The following is a 14978-nucleotide window of genomic DNA, read 5'->3' as shown; positions in this document are numbered from 1 at the left end:
GCTTGAATTTCTTTGTGGTGTTTGTCGAGACTTTATTCATCAGAAAGATAATAAAACTAATCTAGCTAGGGAGCACTATAAAGGACTACAAATTCTATAAAATAAATAGATAAATAAAAAAAAATCAGATCTACCAAAGTAGTTCAGACTAAAGACAAAAGAAAATAATCAAGCTAGATAACCAGGCATACAAGAAAATAATAGGGTTAATCAAATCGATCAAGAACATATAAATGATTTACCTAATAACACTCATTTGTGTTTTGGTTTTGATCAAATTGAATCGACTAATTTGGAGACAACATTCGAAATCTTCACGAAGAGATGGTAGCAAGAAACAAACGGAGATTGGAATAGCTCTTTCACCTCAAGCACTCAAAGTTCTTTCTTCTTCTAGAGATTTCTTATCTCCTTCATGTTTGTATCCAAGTCCAAGACAAGAGGGAGAGAGTTGATGAGAGGAAGAGAAGAAGGGAAAAGGAGATATAAAACAGAACGCGGGAATTGATATTTTCTATTCAAAGTCAAAATCCAAGATACCCACTAGTCATTCTATTTTAGATTGGTTTACTATAGGTTTACACCCAGTTCAATTTAAAATCTCCGTCCCACTTTTTTATTTTTGCATTGTTTAATTCAGAGTTGGCGGCCATATTAAAACCGCCACCATAGGTACATCTAAGTCGATGAAAATTTCAACCGCTGGCCTAGTGTGTTTTTCTTGTAGTGGGGGTTTTTGAACCTTCTATTATATTGTTCTAATCTAAATAAGATTCCCTAGACTGTCACTGAACTTTTACAATGAAGCTTATCTAGACTGTCCTATGATCTATTTACACAATTGATAGGGTTGTGCTATGGATTGATTCTACAATCGACTTTCTTTCTTGTTAGGACGTCTCATGATGGCTTTTGGCAAAATAGGGTTGTGTATGAAGATTTATCAAAATATTAATTGAACCTTGACATAAAGAGGACAAATGTATGAAGTAGAAGAAGAGAATTAACAGGATGATCCCGCTTGATTAAGAAGGTGAGGAATAATAATGAGGCGATCAAAGAAGAAGAGGAAGACAAAGACGCTTTATCGTCCTACTGCGGGAATTGTGAGATCCTGTATTCATGACTCTAGAGTGAGACCAATCATCAATTGATTAAACACCCATGAGAATGAGGACTCTAATGTTGTAGAAGTGATGTGTAAAAACAAGAGGATTGATGGAAAAAAGTAATTCAAGTGTTTCATTAATTTGATTTAAATATATACAAGATACAAGATTCTAGAAGCAGGCCATGTGACAAATAGTTTGGTATGTGGCAAATAGTTTATTACAACCGACCAACTGTTTCGGTTATGTACAGATTGTAATATGCCCCCTCAAGTTAGAGCATGGCTATAGATAATGCTCAACTTGGATAGAGCTATACTGAATTGATCCTTTCCTAGAGCCTTAGTGAAGATGCCAGCCAACTGATTCATTGTAGGGAGGTGGGAAGTGACTATGAGTCCTGATTGAAGATGATGTTTGATAAGTTGTAGTCAATTTCAATATGCTTAGTATGCTCATGGAAAACTGGATTTTCTACTATGCGAAGTGCTACCTTGTTATCGCAATACAACTCCATGGGTTGATGATGTTCCAGGCCTAAATCTTTGAAAAGCCGATAGATCCATAAAAGTTCACTAATAGTTGTTGCCATAGAGCGGTATTCTGCTTCCACTGAGGAGCAGGATATTGTACATTACTTCTTTGATTTCCATGACAAGGGAGAATGACCAAGAGTGATGAAGTATCTTGTTGTGGATCATCGGGTAAATGGACACCCTGCCCAATCAGAACCGCAGTAGGCACGCAAAACCATATCATTGTCGCTAGATAGGTGAATGCCTTGATTTGGGCATGACTTCAAATATCAAAGGACTAAGGGCTGCATCCATATGCTGTTGACATGGTTTGCTCATGAATTGACTTAAAATGTGTACGACATATGTTATCTTTGGCTGAGTAATGGTCAAGTAGATGACCCTTCCCACCAATCGTTTGTAGCACTCAGGATTATCAATGGGTGGACTTGCATTTGGCTCAAGATGATGTTGTTGCTCCATTGAAAAGGAACATGGCTTACAGGCCATCATTCCGGCATCTTGGAGTATGTTGAATGTGTATTTGCTCTGACATATGGAGAAGCCATTATTCATTCTTAAGACTTTGATGCCCAAAAATATTTCAGCAGGCCAAGGTCCTTGATTGGAAAATATTTCTAGAGATACTGCTTTAGTGTTGCTATTTGAGTGGGATCACTGCCAACTATGAGTAAATCATCAACATAAGCCAAAATGGCAAGAGCTGAGTTGTGATTAAAAGACGTAAAGAGGGTGGTGTCAGCTATGGACTGAGTGAATCCCCGCTCTTTGAGGGCCCGTGTTAAGGTTTGAAACCAATTTCTAGAGGCTTGCTTAAGTCCATAGATAGACTTATTAAGATGACACAGACGCGGGTTAATGGGGTTGAGTAGACCCGGGGGTGTCATGTAAATTTCCTCATGAAGTTCACCATGCAAGAAGGCATTATTCACATCCATTTGATGTGTTTCCCACTTTTGGGCTGTAGCTAAAGCAAGTAGTCAACAAACTGTCACTAGCTTTGCAACCGGAGCATAAGTCTCACCATAGTCAATTCCTTCAGCTTGAGTGTATCCTTTGTTTTCCAAATGAAATTTAAATCGTTCAATAGAACCATCAGGTTTCATTTTGGTTTTGTAGACCCATTTGCACCCAATAGGGAGTCTTGCCCGAGAGTACAAGTGTGGGCAAGTAATTGATGATGTGTGCCACAGTGAGTATACATTCCCCCTACCCCTAGAAAGTAATTGGCAGACTTGCTTGAAATCTGAGGGCCCTTGATATCTCCAACAGATGCCTATGTTTTCTTTCAACAACTCCATTTTGCTGTGGAGTTTCAACATAGGATCTCTGATGCTCTATCCCATGTTCATGTAAGTAAGAGAGTATTGATTCAGAAAAAAACTCTAAACCATTATCTGATCGTATGCTCTTAATGGTAGTGTGAAATTGATTTTGTACAAGAACCGAAAACATGACAAAATAGGAATAAGCCTCAGACTTATGCTTAAGCAAGTATACCCATGTAGCTGGAGAAAAATCATCAACTATAGTGAGAAAGTAATGAGCACCACTATGGGAAGGGATATGATAACCGCCCCATATATCATAGTGAATTATTTCAAACAAAGAAGATTCATTATTACTATTGATAGGAAAACTAAGCCTTGTTTGTTTGGCTCTGAAACAAGTATCACAACATTTATTAGGAGGGGGTACAATCTTCAAACTAGGTATTTTTGACAGTCGTGAGTAAGAGGCATGTCCCAATCTTGAGTGCCTTGTCCAAGAATTCTCAATGGTCGAAGAATGGAAGGCCACTGTTGTTGTAGGTGCAACATGGAAGTGATAGAACCCATCATGCATGATACCCACCCCAATCAGTTTCCTGGTGGCTCGGTCCTGCAAAACGTAGAAGGTGGGAAAGAACACTATGACACAGTTCAATTTTGATGTAATCTTGGTCACCAAAATAAGTTACACTTAAAGCCTGGTATGTGTAACACATCCTTTAAGGCTATATTAGAGTTCAAGGGAACTTGTAGTTTAGAATCAACAGGTAAAAGAGTACCATTGGGTAATAGAACTGGATTGTGATGACAATTTGGTCCAGTCACATCTTCAACATGGCAAGTCATGTGATTCAAGGCTCCACTATCAATGAGCCAGGATCTTGAACTAACAAGGTTAACTGAGCCAGAAAACTTACCTGCAAAATTTGCAAATGTCGTAGTGGTGGACTGATTCTCACCATCAAGAAAGCTAACTAGTTGATAGTATTGTTCAATGGTTAAGCCAGGGACTGGGGGCTCTGAGGGAATATTCACTGTAGCTTGTTTGGAGAGAGATTGTTTCTTGTAGATGTTTTTGTTGCTGAATTTATTCTGGTTTTTCAGTCCGATGGATAGCCGACAAGTTCATAACATTTGGCTTTCACATGCCCAATCTTTTTGCAATATTTGCAACATGGACGAGGTCGATCTTTCTGTTGTTTTGGATGTTTGGATCCAGATCCACTTGCATAGAAGGCTGCATTTTCCATAGTTGGTGGTCTATTACCACTTAAAGAAAGATGTTTTTCTTCTTGTGATACGAGTGCATAGACCTTGCTGACACTCGGCAATGGTTCCATGGTGAGAATACTGGACCTGATGGTGTTGAATCGTTCACCAAGTCCTATGAGAAATTGATAGACCCACTCCTTCTCTCTTTCGGCCAGGATGTCTTTGACAGCACCACTGCATGAGCAGTTAGGAGTGGACGAGTACACAGAGATGGCATCCTACAGGCTTTTGAGTTTCGTATAGTATATTGCAACTGAAAGATTTTCTTGGCAAAGTAGATACAAGTCTCATTTTAGTTCAAAGACTCGTGAAGCATTTCCTTGTAAATACCGGTCTTCCAAAATTTTCCAAATACCTCTATCTATCTCTACATAGGCTATGCTTTCATGCAGATCCCTGGCTACTGCATTAATTGGACCATGCAAGAAACTCAATGTGGTTTGCCAGTTCTGGTTTTGAGATCAATCCACCCACGAAGCCAACCTTGTGCTTGACATTGAGGGCATTCAGCATTGCCCTTCTCCAGGTTGCATAGTTGTCTCCGGTCAGTGGGCAGGAGACTAGAAGTCTAGAATTGCTCCTGGATTGTCTGAAGGATGGAGGTAATATGCAGACGCCGGATCTCCGATCATTCCTCCGGCAATGATGTTGGGTGTTATTGAAGACATGGCCGGGCGAGCTCATGCATTCTTGAAAAAGAAAGGAAGTTTAAGCAAGCAGATGTGATGAAGTTTATGACGAAAAGAACATGCGATGAGGTCTTGGTTTGGGAAAATCTTGCAATGAAGCTAGGAATCTGCGATGAGGTTAGGAACCTGTGATGAGGTTTACCCGATAGGTGGAAAGAAAAGGACTGCAATGAGTATTTTAATAAAAGACGCTCTGATACCATGTAAAAACAGGAGGATTGATGGAAAAAAGTAATTCAAGTGTTTCATTCATTTGATTTAAACAGATACAAGATACAAGATTCTGGAAGCAGGCTACGTGGCAAATATTTTGGTACAACTGACAAATGGTTTGGTACGTGGCAAATAGTTTGTTACAACCGACCAACTGTTTCAGTTACGTATAGACTGTAATATGATGGATTAAAATATAAACATGCTAGATTTTCTCTATATATATCAATTTATTCTAAGAGAAGAGGCTATTACTTTGTGCAAAAGTTTCAAATTAAAGTTTAGATTTTTATTTAGTTCAGCTCTCTAAAGATAGACCATGTGTAGCTGAGATTATTGCCAGATAAATTATCTTTAGCAGCATTCATCTCTTTGTTATATAGGAACTTTACACACCCTATATAGCTTGTCGCATGGGTTGTAAGGCTAATTGTTCTTGCGTTTCTTGAAGCTCATTTAAGCTTATCTTTGGTTTTATTTCATACACTTTCCCTCAACTTTCTTTTTCTCTCTTTATTTTCTATCAAACCAAAAACAACCTAAAAGGACGAGTGTGCAACTATTTTATACTGCAAAGGATATATGCCTAGGTGATAGAAAAATTAAGCAGATGATGGCCATTGCAAATTAGGCTTGTCAAGAAAGGAGAACATATAAGCGAGCTAGGGGAGACAAATATGATAAGAGAAAGTAATGGTGAGAGATGATCAAAGAAGTTTGTATGTGTGTATTAATTCCTCCAAATCAAAGAAGTTTTCAATATATTTGAGCTTAATTTTGAATGGAGGCAACGACAGGATGGAAACTAAATGCCATCATCATGTGGAAAATAGAAGCAATTGTATGGAAATCAAGAGATTGTAAGTGTCAATTGTATGGACAATAGAAGCAAAACAGGGTGGAAGGATCTATTAGAAATCAAGAGATTGATTTTCCTCTTCGAAAATGCATGTATTTCTATATGGAGGCTCTTAATTAATGCAAGTTTCCATGCATGGTGTTGTGGTCTAGAAATTTTGAAATTATTATATATGGAAATTTGTTAGAAATTCCCAATTTCCAACTTAGCATGCTATTTATAGAATTCTCATGTGGTGGATCCAAGCTTCTAGTGGTTCTCAAATTCACCATCTCATTATTAGGACCTTAATTTCCTCCTTTTGATAGTTTGGATTCTTCCTTCTCTGATCATTGCATTGTTTGGATAATTTGAAAGAAAAGGTGTTATTGCAGATTTGAAGGTAAGAAATCCCCTTCTTCTATTCTTATTCTTATGGTAAACAAATTGTTAAGGGAAATTAGTATTGCTTATGGGAATAATTGCTTTTACGGTGGCACTTTTTCTAGTGTTTGACATACTCAACATTCATATCTATTCAAAAATTAAGGAAGGAAAAGATTAGGTGGTCGGTCATTTGAAAACCACCTCAAACATTTTCTTATAAATTAAATGTCGATGGTGCTTGTCGTAGGAACCTTGGGACCAATGGAGGAGGTGTAGTGAGAAACTTTGTAGGAGGCTTTTGCTTCACATTCCACAATTTTTATAGTGAGGGCACCTTTATTTGTACTGAATTTAATTCCTTCTATGATGGCCTGCAGATTTGCCTATCTCACAATGTTTGATTGATATCCTCCTTGAGATATCAATGTTTGATTGATATCCTCCTTGAGAAAATTCCACACCCTTGGCATCTAACATATTTCCTTTAGAAAATAAAGAAAACAAGTGTTGTCGTGTATGTGCCATTCCTTTTCTTATACATTAAGGGGGCGTTCTTTTTCTGGATTTTGAGAGGGGGAAAGTTGGTCAATAGGATTTTGATTCCCATTGACCAAAAATTACATGTTCTTTTTTTATATTTATGTGGGGACCAAGAAAAGTTTATTTTCCTGGGTATCACTTAGGATACCCATCTCCTAGGTGGGTAAATACCTTTCCCGCCTTGGGGGAAAGTTACCAACACTTGAAAGGGGCAAAAATGTCTCTTGTAATAATGGATTTTTATGGATAAAATGGAATTTACATGAGAAATAAAAGAACATGGGTATATGCACTTACCTGGGTAAATCTTTCCTGAGAAACGATTACCTGGATAAATGCATTTATCTGGGTAAATAACTTACCAAAATGCGAACGGGACTAAGAAAGGCAACAAATGTGCTGACTTCTTTGCTAATAAGGGTATCAATGAAGGGAACTTCTGTGTTTTTTAAAGATCCAAGGATTGCTTAAGTTTTGAACCTGTTTATAGAAAAAAAAGGCATTCAACATCAGTTATACAGCCAATGGACTTCCATACAGTACTGCATGATAATTTATGAAACTCACTTAGGAGAATTTGAATACCATATCAGTTGGAGCAATTAAAATTTGCTAGAGTTAGGAAATGGGAACACTGCTGCTATCTGACAAAGTAGTCTTTTTTACTCACCATGACATTATAAAACACCCTTCTTTGGGCTTCCAAATGGCATGTCTCAGTTCATGAAATTTGGTTAGAGTGATGGAAATTGAGATAATTTCATCAAATATTATATTTAGAGTAGAATTCTGCACAGAAGCTATATATATATATATATATATAGCAATCATGTAATGTTTTATTGGTTCAAAATGTACTTATTAATCACATTAAAGATTTTAATTAACAATGTTAAATATGTCATCTATAACTCTCACTAATTCACTTTTTTGTTTCAAGGTACAGTTGCTACTTCAAAGATTTTGCCTTATATTAATAACAACACTAACAATGATATCATTTTCAATATCATACTAAAACATAGTAATTTAAATTGTCAATCTAGAAGTAGTCAAGTACCAATACTGTATACGTAGTCTGAGGACAATCTTTTCAAAACCCATGATGACAAAAATGTCGGATTATAAGATAAAAGGAAACAAAAGCTTGATTGTTGAAGCACAAGATCTATCTGAAGATCCTTTTATGGGCATGAAACCCTCTGTGTGCTTCGGTACTTGTTCTGTAACAAAGAATGGTGTCTGGAAAGTCTGGACTCTCCCCTTTCACCCCTTTGTGAAGTGAAGCATCATTCTGTGTTTTTCTTTTATTTATTTATTTATTTATGTATTATTTTGTTCTTTCTTTTAGTATAAACTTCTAACATTAAATATATGTTTTACTAAATGGGTCCTCCAGAACGAATCAGAAATGCAACTTATTTAATTTTACTAGTTAATACTAATATTTAAATCTATTTAACATATTTAACATAGTAAAGGCTCATCCTTACCCATCCTAGACCAATAGATTCTTTGGAAATGGGATTCTCCTTTTCCATAGAAGCTTGACACCTAGGGATGACCGAACATTGGGGGTATTTTTTGAAACCGAACCAGTTCTACTGGTTTTTGAAAATCCCCAAATTAAAATCAAACTGAATCAACCCGGTTGATCGGTTTTAGTTTTTGACTAGTTTGGTTTTTTGGTTTCTTGGTTTATATATTATATTTATATCTATATTTATATCTATTTGTCTCTATAATCATTGGTTTTTTTATGTTACTAAAAATTGAACTGATCCTTTAGTTTTTTCAAAAATATCAAACCGAAACCGAACTGATTGGTTTGGTTAACTGGATTTTTCAATTTTTTATGAGAACTCCTATTTAGGGGTGAGCAAATGTATAGGTTCTACACAAAATCAAATGGAACCAACATCGAACTAACCTTGAAACGGTCCTGCACACAATTTATTATAGGGTAGGGTTGGTTCCAACCAAGCTGGTTCCAGGATCTAGGGTTTACCATATCCAAACTGATATGATGAACTGGCCCTAATTGGCCTTGGTGGAACTAGCCTTGGAACCGAACTTGTTGTGAAACAAAACTCAAAATACTTTTAAATGTAAAGATTTGAACCCAAGCACTCATGGTTACAAAGGCCATGGTCTCACTTGACCATTGAGTTACTTAAGTGATTTGATAATTTGTTTTCATTTTAATATTTGAATGTGTATAATAAATAATGTAAAAGGTAAGATTTACAAATTTTAAATTATAATGATAAATTTTGAACCATACATTAATATATTATGATAATTTACATATTAAATTACTCAATTTAATCAATAAAGATTATATAAGTTTAAAATTATATATTATATTTATTGAAAATCAAGTTTTTAAAGAACAAGTCATTTTTTAAGGGGGAAAGTCAAGAAAGAATAGATTCCACGAGTAGAACCTAGAACCAACCTCGGAACCGCCAAGGCCAGAACTGACCCTAGAACCGAACCCTACAAGGTAGGTTCTGGTTCCAAAAACCTGGAACCGACCCCTACAAGATAGGTTCCAATTTCTACCATAAAACTGAACCAAACCGACCCATATTCACCCCTTCCTTTATTTACACACAAAAAAAAAAGTAAGAAAAAATCAAAGAGAAATTATCATGTTTTTTATTGTGGTTGTGTTTCTAAAAAATGTTTTTTCAATGAAATAGTATTAAGATTCTTGGAATATACTCGATCTTTTGCATAGATGTCAATAATTTAGATGGCTGTTTCTGGTTGAGAACACAGTAAAAATAGAATCACTCTGAGACCCGATTTTATTAGAAACGAACCAATTAGGAAAAATGACCCAATTGGAGAATACCCCTTAGAGTATCAAGACTAATTGCCCCTTTCCATTTTAACCAAAGAGCTTTGATAGAAACCATAAAATCTGCCATACAAGAATCACATTATTAATAAAGGGTTCAATAATTTTTTATCAGTAAAAAAGGATTCAAGAATTAATGAGCAAATCTTATTCCTAGGTCAATGAATATATCAAAACGATAGATGGAATATTAATCATAAACCATTTCCCTTCATTGACTACGATAAACTGTTCTTTTCCAAAATTATCATCAATTACAGTTAGACGTGTAGCATTACGAGGTTCTCATGGAAAAAATAAACTGTCATTGATTTAAAATTCTAAGAAGGAATTAGGAATTATACTATATCCCTTGCAAGTTCTGAAATTACTCTTTTTTATCCGCTGCCAAATGAACTTAAAATATTAATTTCTTGACCTTAGTGCTATTGGTTCCATTTCTATGAATAATTCGTTTGTATTAGCTGATAAAATTGCCTTAATCAACTAATATTCATTCTGACCTTCAGAATTTTCTTTTTATATTGTCAGAATTGAGAAAAGTTATCAGTTTATATTCTTCCTATTATTGTTATTGTATAATTTACTATAGATATAATTTTATATCTTCAATTAAACACCTTGCAGATATAGTAACTAGCTTATGTTTCCCAGCATCCAAAAGCATGTGAGGTTATAACAACGAGAAATAAAATTTAAAGTTGAGAGAGAGAGATATTACTGTTTTTAATTGCTGAATTGCTGGGTGTTAAGAGTCAGTCGGAGTGTTAATGGTTTATCCAGAGCTTACAGGTGTAAAACTGTATTAGAGCAAAAGGGTTAATAGATGGAGGCATGATTGGACAATTGGTGATGATGGATAATTGGGTGTCAAGAGGGTACCATTTTGTAGGCAGCTTTTTGTGTTGACAGGACGGAGAGTGCAGTGAAGGAGAATCTGATGTGATACCCCAGTCCAACCAAATTATTTTCGCCTTTCCATTGTAAAATTACTTTCTCTCCCCTCTTGATCGTCGTTTCTTGATTCTTGTCCTGTAATCTCTTTCCATTGTAATCTCTGTATCATTCACCCCCCCAAAAAAAAAGTAATCTCTGTATCAGTAATGTAATCTCTATTTGAGCCCCAGAGATTCCACATTGTTTCTTTGTACAATTTCAAAATGTACGTCAAATCCAATCTCTCGCTTCCCCAGCCGGCAACCCTAACACTAAAATAGATAATTAAGTTTCCTTCTTTTTTGAAAAAAAGTTGATTCAGCGTTCTCTTTAGGCATTGAAATCATTAATCTTTGATTTAACCCTTAAAGCTAAATCTCAGACTTATTAGTTAATAACTGGGTCTATGTCCCTATGAAGAATCATGAGTCAGATCTGAATTTGGGTGCAAACATTTGTAGGCTTGTAGCATAATCTCCCTACTGTAAATCCCTTTCTCTCTCATTCTTAACAAAGATTAATTAATGTTTTAAGTTTTAACCGTTAGAAAACGTATAAACTTAACAACAGTATCTCAGACCTCAGCTTTGTAGCTAGCAACAGACTGAGATTTGGACATATAAATAAAACTTGTCAATTAAACAACAGTTCTAGCTAATAAATATACAATATATCAGAATCTAACAATAAAATAGAAAACAATCCTTACGTAATCTCTAGAAATGCAGTAAAACAGTCGTTGTATCGTCAGGCTTTCATCTTCTTCTACGTGATTGAATGTCAGCCAGTTTTCTTCCTTGCCAAATCCAATTTGATTTGCATGACAATGATATAAAGATTTGGTTAACACAATCTCTAGTTTAAAAGTTTATAATACTTCTGATTTGTCCTTATATACAGTCCTTAGTCCTTACTGGTCATTCATTCATTGGTGCATAAGACGAAACTTCAAACAAAAGTTCTCTATGTTAATCTTAATCTTTCATTAGTCCTTGTGGGTCCTACTTGGTATATCTGTTAACTGGTAGGTCAGAAAATATAAGTATTCCATTTTTTTACAATACAAATACACGAATATACAATACAAAAGCTTCAACTTTAAGAATTAAGCTATCTACCGTAAAAAAAGAAAAAAAGAAAAAAAAGGAGGTAAACTAGAGCTTTTTTTTTTCCCCCTTTGGTTACTTTAGATACCTAACAACTTTCTCGCATATATTAATTAAGCAGTGTGATTTATTATGGTATTTTAACTGTAGAATAATTGCTTACCTAAAATAACTATGGATACACTATAATAGAATTAGGGTTTGGTTGCTACATGTTTGTTGTATCTTGTATCAATAATTTATTCAAGGTGAGGAATATGCAAAGGAAGTGATAGGCTTTCCCATCAGCAGGCGAGGGATTGGAGGGAGGGTACATACCAGCAACAAGGAAGGAATATGAATAAGTCCCTTTCTTTTAATGGTGTTTTTTTTAATATTATTTTTATATTTTCTGATCTTACCTCTCTTTTAGCTATATAAAGCCATTCTTCCGTTCACAGATCCATGAAGTTGCTTGCTTCTTATAGTGATTATAGCTCTTCTTCTCTACCCTCTCAGGGTTCTGGGTGTGGTGGTGAGATGTTGTTTCTATGTCCAATCACTGTTCTCAACTCCTCTTCTTTCTCTCTGTGCCATGCTTCATGCTTAGTTCCTCTCTCTTTCTCATCTCTTTTCTGCTATATAATTTTTCTGTTTCCTTGTGAGCCTTTCTTGTTTCTTATTTCCTTCTCTGTAGCCTCCTTTTCTTGTTCGTAGGATTTGGTTCACTACTTTGAAGGATCACAACGGAGCTTCAGCCATACTTTATCATGATTTTGACAGGTTGATTTGATGTAGGGTTAGCTTAATTGATAATGGATGTTTCTTAGTTAATGCTGTGCAAGTTGGTAGATCACTGTACTAATCTCACAGCCACAGCCCACAATGTTATTACCATGTTAGTACGAGTACTACTGGGATGAAATTTTGCAAAGAGAGCTTCCTTCAGTCCACTCATGGGAGGTGGTAAGATTTAATTAACTGCCGACTCATTCACCCAAATACCAAGTAAAGAAGGGAGCCACTGCTTGGTAGATGAGCGAATGATGCGGGAGATAAGTTGGATCTTATGCTTCCCGTTCTTGGACTGAAGGGAGCTCCCTTCACAAATCATGCTATCGAAGCTTCTTTTCTGGGTTGGAATTCTAATAATAAACAAACTTATGCACATGATGTATCTGTTATTTTTCTTCAGTTTTTCATTTGTTATGCCTAGATCTGTTTGATAACTGGAGAAGGATCTGGTTGATTTATATGATTCTTGTATTTTGTTAGTGTTCCTTAACTATAAAAATCATTATCTGTTTCTCTGTTGAGTTGAGTTTCGACTGAAGTTGTTTTTAGCCTTTGCCCAGGCTCAGTTGTAAGTTGATGTTCTGTTACTTGTAATAGGCGCATTAATTGTTTATCAAATTACTTAAGGTTTGCATGCAGTTAGATCCTGCAGGCTATTCTTTGTAGGAGATGCTTTCTGCCTGGGACTTTCTATATTCTCTCTCTCTCTCTCCTTTTTTTTTTCTGTTCTCCTTTTCCTTTTCTTTCTTTCTTTCTAAAACTGCAGGCCTACTATGGTCATTCTCTGTGTTTAAAATCATGGTTGTTTGTGAAAGTACGCTTATTCTCTTTCAGTTAGTACTTGAATAAACTTCTTCATTTGTAACTCGTGACTAATTGCTGTTGTTGAGGATTCCAAACCCATTTGAGCTAGGGTTTGCAATCAACGATCATATTACCAGGGTACGATGTAATTGATTTTATCTTGGAAGTCTGATCATTCGCCATGAAGATTGGGATATGGTAGGTTTTCTTCTATATTTAGTTACCAAATTATCTACCCATCAAAACAAAAAAAAAGTTAACAAATTATCTATGAATGGGCAGATTCAAAGTAGAAAAGAAGAGTTTCTACATTCTATGAATGGGCAGATACAAAGTAGAAAAGAAGAGTTTCTACATTCCAGGGTGATTCATAATTTCTTCTCTTGTTAATTCTGTGTCACTGCTCAATGGCAAGAAGCAACACCACATGTGGGAGAAGCCTCATACCTCACGTTCTACGACGATGACATCTTGGGTTATGCTCTTTGTACTGCAACAAGTCCCTAGACATGTCTCCTTGATGGTGCAATTACCAAAAAAAAACCCTTTAGTGAGATCTCCAGAACACTGCAAGTTGAAGCTACTCTTCCTTCATTTAATTTTGCTTTCTTTTTTTTTGGTATTTGAAGATTCACAATGTATGAATTAAAAGTTTCTCTTTTTAAGTTTGGATTCTCTCATATCAACTATCAAGAAAAGTTAAGTCTGTATTTTTCTGTAGTTTAGTTTATATATATAAGATAAATGAAATGAAACAGTTTTACCCGGTTCTGACTTCTGAGTTGCACTTATTATCAGTAACAGATGGTTGAGGCATTGGTTTTCATGATGGAAGATAGTGACTGGCGAGTCTTTTTTGCAAGTATGATAGTTAGGTTAAACTTTACCATCTAAAGGTGGTTTAATAAAAAACTTAAAAGTGATTACTGATCAGGAAGGACAGAATGAGTCAAGGAAACCCTAAAAAGGATTGGGTATGTTTTGTTTTTTTGCCAAGATAAGTCATGACTACTGATTGACAAGTTCCACTCCATATTTATGGTTCTTTTGTGCATTGGGTGTATTTTACATGAGAATCTATGTAGGAAAAGGGTTCCGCTCCACCACACTCACACTCACGACAATATATATATATATATATATATATATATATATATATATATATATATATATATATATTTCTTTACAGGTGTTGCCTTTTCTTCTTTTGTTATTAAATTTCCTATTTCAAGCAATAGTATATATATATATATATATATATATATATATAATACCAAACGAGGCTTTGAGCTTTTCTCCAAATTCCTTTCCCGCTTTCCTGAAAAGCTTCAGACTCAAATATCTCTTCTCCTGGAACTGATTGAAGAATTAATGCACCATCTTTTCTCAAAGCAAATACCATTGTTTTTCTTTTTCCATTAGCGCTTGTGAATTATTAATGGAGAGGGGCCTTCTATGGCTATCGCCACGGCTTGTTCAAGCACGGGACGTCCAAAGTTATGGATTAAACCCTTTTTTCTTCTCTAGCTACACCATTTTTTTCTTCTTAAACCCTTTATTCTATGGGTCCTAGATGTTTTGACCCATTATCAAAGGTCTAGTGCATATATATGAATTTGACTACTTTGTTTTGTTGA

The 14978-nt window shown here is 35.5% G+C and overlaps 1 long non-coding RNA gene across 1 annotated transcript; it reads left to right on the top strand.

Moving 5' to 3' along the window:
* Window positions 1-11903: 11903 nt before the first annotated feature.
* LOC104593429 (uncharacterized) lies at window positions 11904-14119 on the top strand. Its single transcript, XR_734570.3, has 2 exons — window positions 11904-13539; window positions 13624-14119. It is a non-coding gene; the product is annotated as an uncharacterized LOC104593429 (long non-coding RNA).
* The last annotated feature ends 859 nt before the right edge of the window (window positions 14120-14978 follow it).

The sequence above is a fragment of the Nelumbo nucifera genome, chromosome 7, assembly GCF_055504915.1.
Source record: "Nelumbo nucifera cultivar China Antique chromosome 7, China Antique-T2T, whole genome shotgun sequence".
NCBI lineage: Eukaryota > Viridiplantae > Streptophyta > Magnoliopsida > Proteales > Nelumbonaceae > Nelumbo > Nelumbo nucifera.
Note: the sequence above shows the minus strand (reverse complement) of the source record. Positions and strands in the feature narration are given on the sequence as shown.